The 11,851-nt window shown below is 42.3% G+C and overlaps 1 pseudogene; it reads right to left on the reverse strand.

Annotated features, from left to right (window-relative positions):
* The window catches only part of LOC110315209, a 35,769-nt pseudogene extending 26,304 nt beyond the window's left edge, over nucleotides 1-9,465 (reverse strand).
* Nucleotides 9,466-11,851: the final 2,386 nt, after the last annotated feature.

An 11,851-nucleotide genomic window follows, 5' to 3' on the forward strand; every position in this document is an offset into this window, starting at 1 on the left:
CTCCAAGAACCAGAGCAATAATAATAGCCATGATGGGGATGGTGGACTGAGGAGGCTCTGCAAAGGGAAAGGAAGGAAAGCAGGAGTGAGGTTCCTGACTTCTAACTCTCAGTCTTGACCCAAATCGTTCTCCACAAGATCTCCCATTTTTCTGAGTACTCTCTGTGCTCACTCCAAGTCCTTACCCCATCTCAGGGTGATGGGTTCAGGCAGCCCCTCATGTTTCACATGATATGTGTATCCTCTGCTCTTCTCCAGAAGGAACCACCATGGAGATTATTTCCCTACATGCCTTGCCCTATAACCTCTATGTCCTGGATCTGGTTGCTTCTATCCCTCTGCCAGGTCAGGGTGATTACATCAGGATAGAAGTTCAGGGCCCAACACCTCAGGGTGATTTTTCTCTCAAGTCTGATCTTATGAGTCACATGTATTTTGGGGGGTCTGAAGATATCAATTGAAAACTTAAGGCACATTGTATTCTTCCTGCTGATTGATTCATCAATGCTCATAAAGCCTTGTTATGAATGGATAGGAGAGTTAGCTTGAAAGAGAGGTGTAGACTGCCCACAGCAGCCTACACTAAGGATATGAATAGGATAATCTACTCCTTGGAAAGATTCAGAGTCAGCATGAGACAGCACAGAGCAGGAGATGCTGGATCTCCCTCTAGGAATTCGGACTCCTCTGCTTCTGACTGGGTGGAGATAAAAGATTCAGAATCACTAGGGTCAGAGTTCAAAGTCACTGTTCATGGAGATGAACAGGCCTGGGACAGGTCATGGTTCACAATGTAAATAGAAGGAACTGCTGCTTATTTAACATACTTAACTACCCTGAGAAAAGACTTAGACCTCTGGAGAGTCCCTGGCTCTGGCTGAATCAAGAAATGCACACTCCTTCTTTCCTCTTTAATGAATGACTGAGTTAGTATTCCAGCTGCTCCCTGCTGAAGGGGAATCCTCAGTGGTCAGGAGCTCCAGTCTCAGAGTATATGTGGCAGTTTCTGTCCTTACCTGCTCTCAGCAAAATCTCCTTCCCATAATCCAGCTGTGTGAGGAAGAAGTCCACATTCAGCCTCCAGATAAGTCTTTACAAACTGTGTATAATTTGATTCCTCATACACTTGTTTAAGCATCTCAAATGCTTTGCCAACGCTGGCCCAAGTCCTCTGGCCCTCATTCAGCATGATGTAATTGTGGCCATTGAAGGCTTTTTCTAAGAATCCATGACTAAGGTACACTCAAGGCAACACATCACTGCCATACTTCCTCTGGATTGGGTGATATCCTGGACTAGACCCCTCTCTCAGCCATTCCAACTAGCCAAAAACCCTTGATTAGGCTCTCAGTAGACTAGGTCCCTCCCATATGTCCTTTCTAAGTGCCCTGGTTTTATCTTAAAGTGCACAGAAATTCAGGAAAATGCCCCCTTGGCTCTCCTGAATGATGGGTTTCATTTTCCAGGGTAAACTTTGGACATGAGGAACTCTGTCAACCCCATCGAGAGTTATAAATTTGGGATTTCTGATCTGGGCTCACTTGCCAGTCACTCTACTTGTGTAGTCGTGGAACAGTTTCTGAAGTAACTTTCTGAAAACTCAGAGCCTCCTGTGCTTTCTCCTCCTAGTACTCTGACTTCTGCTGATCCATCCATGGTGCACAGTGTTCCATCCTTGGAGTCCCTGCTCTGCTGTTGATTCTTCCAGCTCTATATCATCCACAAAGCCAAAAACAATGTGCAGGGGCTCCAGGAAGTGAGGCCAAGGCAAGAGAACTTGGAAAAGTCAACACAGTGTGGCCCTAAATACAGTGGGATTTTATATATTGAGCCTACACTTGAACCCCATGATGCTAAACAACCTGGCCACTGAGAATAGTTGGGATTAGGGAACAAGAGGCAGGGTAGGATGTAAAATGCAGAAAGGAACAGGAGGTTCTGTCTTGGCTAGGGAGAAGAGAGACTTTCCTGGTACTGCTCCCCTTGGGATGGGGACCTTTTGTTTCCCACATTGGGTCCTTTCCCTATGAACACCCCAAATCACCCTCTGGATGGCTAGTCAGGGTTGGCAAGCCAGGAGTAGCATGCGAAAATCTGTAACATACATCTTCATCCTGTTTGAAGAGTGAAGTCAGAGATTCTGCTATTATGTGTTTATTTCATAATATTGAAAGGAGGAGCCTGATTGGTTTCTCTTAAGAATTCACAAAGGTAGTGATAAAGGTAGTTTGGTTGGGTCATGGGAATATGAATGCCTGGAAGAAAACTCTCTGGTGTCCTGCCTCTCAAGCTCAGATCCAGCTCTGGGACCTGGGATCCTAGAAGGCAAGTTACTTACCCTGATATTGTCCCCCTCATTCTGGCCACAATATCCTCTGAGTCTAGGCCAGAAACCACTGAGTCAGGAAGTCTCAAACATTGAGATATCTGGTTATCTACAGAGTCATTCAAATTGATTATTCATCAAGTACTCATGTTTGTGTCTTATGGCAATTCACGTTCACAAAGTTAGGAATTGAGAATTCTGAGACTTCCATCTAATGAACATGTGAATAATTATGTTTACAAAAGATGACAACTATTTTCCAAAATCTAATGATATGGTGACAAAAATAGATGTTGACATTTCTGCCTATCCTTGTCCTCATATCTACCACTAGAGATACCTTCTATTCTGATTCTTTTTAACCTTGTAGTTTATGTGTAGTTAGAAAATGCTGCTTCACAGAAATGTACAAGTAGAATATTTTTAGACTCACTTTTTATATTTTTATTCATGTGTATGATTGTGTGTTTGTGTCTGTGTGAATGTTAGGAGTTGGAGTTGTCAGTGGAGGCCAGAAGAGAAACTCTGGAGGAAAATGCACAGGAGGTTGTGAGCTCCTAGAATTCAGACTCTGACTCTAGTCCTCTATACATTATAACCATCTCTTCAGCTACAGAGGGAATATTTTTATCAACATCTTCAGATCATCTTGCACCTTTTGAGTCTCACCAGGACTCTCTGTGCCTCTGTGCATGCCTCTGTGCCATGAGTGCTGAGATTAAAAGCATTAGTCACAGACTGGAGAGATGGCTCAGTGATTAAGGGCACTGACTACCCTTGCAGAGGTCCTGAGTTCAATTCCCAGAAATCACATACTGGCTCACAACCATCTGTAATGGGATCAGATAACCTCTTCTGGTGTCTTTCAAGATAGGTACAGCGTAATCATATAAAATAAATAAATAAATAAATAAATAAATAAATAAATAAATAAATAAATCTTTTAAAAAAGCATTGGTCACCATGCTAGTTAAATGGAGATTTTGACCTTTGATATGTCACTAGGATAATACAGGTACTACCTACACTCTGTAATGTGAAACATAATTGAATTCAGAGGGTACAGTATCCATGCTCATGTGCATGGGTGCACTGGGTGGATATTATGCACTGGGTGGATATTGTGTCTTGTGNCCTCCTAGTACTCTGACTTCTGCTGATCCATCCATGGTGCACAGTGTTCCATCCTTGGAGTCCCTGCTCTGCTGTTGATTCTTCCAGCTCTATATCATCCACAAAGCCAAAAACAATGTGCAGGGGCTCCAGGAAGTGAGGCCAAGGCAAGAGAACTTGGAAAAGTCAACACAGTGTGGCCCTAAATACAGTGGGATTTTATATATTGAGCCTACACTTGAACCCCATGATGCTAAACAACCTGGCCACTGAGAATAGTTGGGATTAGGGAACAAGAGGCAGGGTAGGATGTAAAATGCAGAAAGGAACAGGAGGTTCTGTCTTGGCTAGGGAGAAGAGAGACTTTCCTGGTACTGCTCCCCTTGGGATGGGGACCTTTTGTTTCCCACATTGGGTCCTTTCCCTATGAACACCCCAAATCACCCTCTGGATGGCTAGTCAGGGTTGGCAAGCCAGGAGTAGCATGCGAAAATCTGTAACATACATCTTCATCCTGTTTGAAGAGTGAAGTCAGAGATTCTGCTATTATGTGTTTATTTCATAATATTGAAAGGAGGAGCCTGATTGGTTTCTCTTAAGAATTCACAAAGGTAGTGATAAAGGTAGTTTGGTTGGGTCATGGGAATATGAATGCCTGGAAGAAAACTCTCTGGTGTCCTGCCTCTCAAGCTCAGATCCAGCTCTGGGACCTGGGATCCTAGAAGGCAAGTTACTTACCCTGATATTGTCCCCCTCATTCTGGCCACAATATCCTCTGAGTCTAGGCCAGAAACCACTGAGTCAGGAAGTCTCAAACATTGAGATATCTGGTTATCTACAGAGTCATTCAAATTGATTATTCATCAAGTACTCATGTTTGTGTCTTATGGCAATTCACGTTCACAAAGTTAGGAATTGAGAATTCTGAGACTTCCATCTAATGAACATGTGAATAATTATGTTTACAAAAGATGACAACTATTTTCCAAAATCTAATGATATGGTGACAAAAATAGATGTTGACATTTCTGCCTATCCTTGTCCTCATATCTACCACTAGAGATACCTTCTATTCTGATTCTTTTTAACCTTGTAGTTTATGTGTAGTTAGAAAATGCTGCTTCACAGAAATGTACAAGTAGAATATTTTTAGACTCACTTTTTATATTTTTATTCATGTGTATGATTGTGTGTTTGTGTCTGTGTGAATGTTAGGAGTTGGAGTTGTCAGTGGAGGCCAGAAGAGAAACTCTGGAGGAAAATGCACAGGAGGTTGTGAGCTCCTAGAATTCAGACTCTGACTCTAGTCCTCTATACATTATAACCATCTCTTCAGCTACAGAGGGAATATTTTTATCAACATCTTCAGATCATCTTGCACCTTTTGAGTCTCACCAGGACTCTCTGTGCCTCTGTGCATGCCTCTGTGCCATGAGTGCTGAGATTAAAAGCATTAGTCACAGACTGGAGAGATGGCTCAGTGATTAAGGGCACTGACTACCCTTGCAGAGGTCCTGAGTTCAATTCCCAGAAATCACATACTGGCTCACAACCATCTGTAATGGGATCAGATAACCTCTTCTGGTGTCTTTCAAGATAGGTACAGCGTAATCATATAAAATAAATAAATAAATAAATAAATAAATAAATAAATAAATAAATAAATCTTTTAAAAAAGCATTGGTCACCATGCTAGTTAAATGGAGATTTTGACCTTTGATATGTCACTAGGATAATACAGGTACTACCTACACTCTGTAATGTGAAACATAATTGAATTCAGAGGGTACAGTATCCATGCTCATGTGCATGGGTGCACTGGGTGGATATTATGCACTGGGTGGATATTGTGTCTTGTGTACTGGGTGGATATTGTGTTATTACACTTTATGTTTTTAAGGTTTTTAATATTATTTATTATTTATTTAATGTAGATGTGCACACTGTAGTTGTCTTCAGACACATGAGAAAAAGAGGGCATTGGATCCCATTACAGATGATTGTGATCCACCATGTTGAATTGAACCCAGGACCTCTGGAAGAGCAGTCAGTGCTCACTATCTCTCCAATCCCATTTCATTTACTTTTGAAAAGGAAAATGTTGATTAAGTTCAGAAGTCTTCCATTGTTCATACTTGTAAGTAAACCTTATCAAATCTCACTTGTTAATATTCCTACAAATTTCACCAGAGAAATCTGTAAGCCTTTGAAGTGGTTATGGTTATGGCCATGGATTCAAACTGGAAATATTCTCCTGAGAGCTTAGTGTTTATCATTGTTGTAGTGGGCTGCAGAAGGGTTAAGAAGACACTTTATAATATAGTAGAAACATCATAGGGTTCTTAAATATGTTGCAATCACCTACTTGGAGAGCCGGATGAAATTATCTACCTACCCTGTGTGGCAGAGGCTACAGGACTGTCCTTTGGACAGATATTTTTTACATAGGAAACTTTCCTTTTGTGAAGGTTCCTGGCATATCATTCACACTATGTGCATGAAGGGAGTCTATTTTGGTAGATACACAGATGTGGCAGATTAGCATGAGATGCTGTGGTCCCATGCATGAGGATGGTTCTTTTATGAATTAATTATTTTATTTATTTACATCCCAAATGTTGGTCCCCGCTTGGGAGGTGCATGAAGATGGCTTTTGATCATGCATAATGGCCAAGGTCACTCTGGATCCTGCCTTTCTTTGACATAGTGAAGCATTATCCACTGAGAGCTGCACTGGTGGGTTTTGTGTATAAGAAAGTAAGCTGAGCAAGCCAGGGGAAGCAAGCCAGTAAGCAGCACCCCTCCATGTCCTCTGCATCAGCATCTGCCTCCAAGTTCCTGCCCTTTGTGAGTTTCTGTCCCAACTTTCTTTGGTGATTAAAAGCAATTTGAAAGTATAAGTAAATAAACCCTTTCCTCCCCAACTTACTTTTTTATGTTTATCATGATATTTGTGCAGGAATAGAAACCCTGAATAAATAAGAGTTACAGGGCTTTCTGCCTGCACTGCTAACATTATTTCTTCCCAACCTTCTAAACCTCTGGCTGTGTCTTAGTTTGGGTTTTACTGCTGTAAAATGACACTATGACTAAGACAACTCTTATAAAGGATGATATTTAATTGAAGCTGGCTTACAGTTTCAAACATTATCAAGGCAGAAAACATGGCAGCATCCTGGCAGGCATGGCTCTGGAGAACAAGCAGAGAGTTCTACATCTTGTTGCAAAGACAAACAGGAAAAGACTGGCTTCCATGTGGCTAGAAGTCTCTAAAAGCCCACCACAACAGTGACAGACTTCCTCCAACAAAGCCATACCTACTCAAACAAGGCCACACCTCCCAATAGTGACACTCCCTAGGTCAAGGATATTCAAACCACCACAGACAGTATCCTGAGACTCTCTCCCTTACTGGGTAAAACCACAAAGTAAATGTTGTTGATTTAGCTAAAAATAATGACCCCAAACTCTAGGAGCCCAAATCTGTATAGAAAGATGTAGAGAAACACAGAGATTGTGAGCCTAGAGTTGGCAAATGATGGCAGACAGAGTCTGCTGGAACAGATACCCAGTAGGTGAAAAAAACAGGAGGGGAGCAGGGCAGGGGCCTGCCTGATCGAGGTAGCAGAGGAGTCTGATTGGGAAAGAGCAAAGAAACTTTTTACCTTGCACCCTGGCTCAGCTCTGCAGAGGATTTTCCCTCTGGACCCTGCACTTCCTCTTGTGTCTGCTGTCACAATAATGTGGGAGATGGAAGAGAAGACATTTCTTCCGCATACTGCAAGGTAATTCAGGGTGGACAGGAATAAGAGCACTCACAGCCAAGGCAGCCACTGGCTTCAGGAAGTCAGGCAAAGTCATCACCATGACTGCTGAGTCAAGGCTGAGTCTGAACTGCTCTCATTTTGACTTATAATCTAGATCAAAGTGTGGCTGAAGGTTTTTCCTAAAACTTCCCAGTGCGAGTGGCAGGGATCTGTTTTGTTGCATAATGGAAAATTAGCTCCAGGGAGCAGCATCTCTAGTGTACTGATTCCCCACCTAAGATCCAATGCTGGGGCTGTTATTCTAGAGTTGTGTCTGGGGAAACATTGCTTTAACCTGATGTCTGTCTTCATGGTCCTTATAACAATATCCTTATTAATCCAGTCTAGATGCCAGGAAGTCATCATTGCCCAATTGCTTTGACATCAGGATCTGTACACTGGCCTAGAAATTATATGGATTTTCAAAAATGGCTAAGATCAAAAACTCAAGTGAAATCCCATACTGGTGAGAATGTGGTGAAAGGGAACACTCCTCCATTGCTGGTAGAAGTGCAAACTCAGAAAGTCACTCTGGAAATCAATCTGGCACTTTCTCAGAAAGCTGGAATCACTGGAAGACCCAGATAAACTGCTCCTGGATGTATACCCAAAAGATACTCCACTATACCCCAAGGACATGTGCTCTAATATGTTTATAGAAGCTTTAGCCATAATAGCTAGAAAGTGGAAGTAACCCAGATATCCCTCAACCAAAAAAATGAATACAGGAAATGTGATTCATTTACACCATGGAATACTATTAAGCTACTTAAAACAAGAACATCATGAATTTCACAGGCAAACACAAAGTAAATGGACCTAGAAAATATCATCCTGAGTGAGGTAACCCAGGCATAGAAGGACATGCATGGTATATACCCACTGATAAGTGGATATTAGCCAAAAAGTTTAGAACACGCATAATACAACACACAGACCCAAAGAAGTTAAATAAGAGGGAAGGTTCAAGTGAGGTTGCTTGTATCCTACTTAGAAGGGGGAACTAAATAGTTATGGGAGGCAGAGAGAGCAAGATATCTGGGTGGGAGAGTGGAGGGAAAGGGAAAGGGGGGCAGGACCAGAAGTGGGGAGAGACAGAAGAGAGGCCCAGGAGAATAAATGGAAATCTGCAGCTGCTGGGAGTGGGAGAATTCTCTAGGAAATCCCATTGACCTAAGATGAGGGAAGATCCCAGGAGTCAATGCATGTGGTCTTAGCCAAAATGCTCAACAGTGGGGATATGGAACCTGAAGTGACCACCTCCAGTAGACAGACAGGACACCCAGTGGAGGAATTGGGACACACAACTATCTACAAGACTTATGACCCAAAATTAGTCCTGTCTAAGACAAATGCAAGTACAAAGATGGAGCAAAAAACTAAAGGAATGGCCAACCAGTGACTGGTCTATTTTGAGACATATCCCATGGGCAGGCACCATTCTCTCACATTATTAATGAGGCTATATTGTTCTTTCAGACAGGAACCTAGGATAGCAGCTCTCTGAGAAGCTCTACCAAGCAGCTGACTGAGACAGATGCAGACACCCACATTAGACAAACATTGGACAGAGGTCAGGGACACCTATGGAAAAGTTAGGGGAAGGGCTGAAGGCCTTCAAAGAAATGGTAACCCCACAGGAGACCAACAGCTCAACTAACCTGGACACCTGGTAGCTCCTGGAGACTGAACCACCAACCAAAGATCATACAATGGCTGGCCCAAGGCTCCCAGCACGTATGTAGCTGAGGGCTGCCTTGTCTGATCTCAGTGGGGGAGGATGCCCCAGGGTGGGAGGATACATGTTGGGGGCTGCCTTCTCAAAAGGGAAGGGTAGGGGAGATTTGGGGAAGAACTCTTCAAGGGAGGACAAGAAGAGGAAACAGCATTTGGAATGCAAATAAATAAATAAATAAATAAATAAATAAAATTTTAAAAAAGAAAGAAAAAAGAAATATGTATTTCAATAGTAATTATACTTTTGTAGATATCATTCCATATTTGCCATGTTAAGAACTCAGAATTTTGAGACATTTGCTTTATGAAGATATTATTAACTGATTGTATGCAGACTATTTTAATAGGAAAATAGCTATTTTCCAAATTACATTGATATGATAAATAATCACTAGAATGTTAACTTTTGTGCATGTCCTCACCTTTTCCATTTGTATATCCTTGCTTAGATTTCTGGCTGTTTTGAAAATCAGGAATGTACATGTTCACAGAAGTATGTCAGAGGGATAATATGCACACAGTCATTTTTCAGTCCCCCACCTCCACCTTTTGTTGGTTTGCCAATATTGCAGTTGCCTTCAATGGCCAGAAAATGGCGACAGAAACCATGAAGTTTCAACAACTTGTGTTCTAGGAAACCTGGATGATAAGAATACACAAGAGCAGCCAGTGCTCCTCACTGACGAGCCCTCTCCCTGGATCAAAGAGGATTTGTTTTCATGAACATCTTCAGAGGACTATGGTTTGTTTTTTTATATACATACAGAGTCTCACCATGCATCCCTGGCTGGCCTGGAACTATCTATGTAAACACAGCTGATATCCAACACTGAATAATACACATGCACCTTAACTCAGTGTGCTAGGATTAAAGGCATGAGCTCCCACGCTGGCTCACTGTGGATCTTTACCTGGACACTTCAATAAAGTCGCACAGGTGGGGTTGTTCAAGGTCATTTAAACGTGACCCTGAAGCATCAATGAACTCTTCATAATCTGCTTCCTTCCTGCCTAGCATTCTATTTCTGTTTCCTGGAGTCTGCCCCCACCCACTCCCTCCCTATCTACCTAAGCTCTGCAGGTATTATAAATGAAACTCACGTATTTCAATCATCAAAGCTAATGTCCACAAATGAAGGAAATATGCAATATTCACTTTTTCTGGGTTTGGATTTCCTAAATCAGAATGATTGTTTCAATCATTTTCCTAAAATGTCATCTTTTTCCCACATGAAGTCTTTATTTGGAATAAGACATATTGTTTCATCTACTATATTTATTCATTCATTTATTAATTTATTCTCTCCTATATAATAGCTCCACTTCAGTTTCTGTTCTGGATGCTCTTCCCAGCACTCCCCCTCACCTGCCATGCCTCTCTCAACAAAGCAAAGATGAGCGAAGATGAAGAAATGAGACCAAGGAAGCAGTGAAAACCTACCTATACAAGCATCCCATCTCTGTCCATTGAGTCTTACTTATACTTTCTCCAAACAGCACATGTTCTGCCACAGGTCTTACATAAGCAAAACACCAGGTAAGTCTGCATCAGGCAGCATACCCAGAAACTTCCACATCAGTTACACAAGGTCTTTGGAGTTCCTTTACTGCAGGAGTCTCTGTAGTATTTTCATCCTGGTTGTTAACATCAAAGAAAGCTTGCTGTCTGACAGCCCTGAAGAAACTAGGCTTGGCCATCCATCCAAAATAAGTCAACAGAAGAGACAAGAAATGGGAAAAGAACTTGGGCCTCACTGGGCAAGCTGTTCACTGGGCATGCTGTGAGGGAAGATTTGTAGGACACTAAATCCAGCTGGACCTCAGACATAATGACCTAGAATGACCCCTAAAGATGAAACCAACTGGAGAACAGGTATTCAAGAAATTGATACTACAGAGGACATTTCTCATTCAAACTCAGAAAACTTAATCCCACTTTGTTTTAAGATGAATTTTTATTCTTTTTCATATGTATGTCAATGTATGTATGAGAATGTACACAGTAACACCTGACATACTGGATATCCCTGAAGCTGGAGCAACAGGTGTTTGTGAGCCACATATTGGAAGTGCTTGGAACTGAACATGGGAACACTGCTCTCTCAACAAGCTATGGTAGCCACTAATTCAACTCTCCAAACACAGGAACACAATTTTGTCTACTTTCTTTTGCTGGATTCCAGAGCCTGGAACAGAGCCAGGCAGACGACAGATTCCCCAACACTTATTGAGGACTTAATCTCAGGAGCAGTCTGTGCCTGCCTAAAGGTGGACCTGGAGCAGGAATATAGAGGAATTGTTTCTTCCATTTGTACAAATACTTGGTTCAAGACAAAAGACCTTGACCAGCAAGTTCTAGAGCCTCAAGCATACCTGGGGAACAGCACCAAGTCTTTGGACAAGGGAGGAAATCGTCTGAGGCACAGATGATCTTACACCATGGGTAGTCAGAAGGGAGGGAGCATCTCAGGAACAGGAAGTCCTCCTCATCCAGCATTCCTGCTGCTTCCTATCTCCAAGCCCTGCCCAAGCCACAGCTACACAGTAGTGGGAGCTGCCCCATGCCACAACACCAAGCTTGGGCACCACAATTAGGCACCAATTCCACATCAGCACCAAGGAATGATGGGTGTGTGATCATGGATGTGACAAGTTGAGCCTACATCTGTGTAGGACACAAGCTGGGGACAAGGGGCAAGATGCCTGGGTCCTCACTCTGAACTGTAGAATATGATCATTGAATTCACAGGGTAGAGTGTCTCTGTCTTTTAGGTTTACCGTGCATTTGAGGAGGACTGTGCTATACCTAAGGTTGGAGGTTAATGGAAGGATCATACTGGTGTAATGGGGGATAGTGAGCAGATGTCGG

This window comes from Mus pahari, unplaced genomic scaffold (assembly GCF_900095145.1).
Source record: "Mus pahari unplaced genomic scaffold, PAHARI_EIJ_v1.1 scaffold_9330_1, whole genome shotgun sequence".
NCBI lineage: Eukaryota > Metazoa > Chordata > Mammalia > Rodentia > Muridae > Mus > Mus pahari.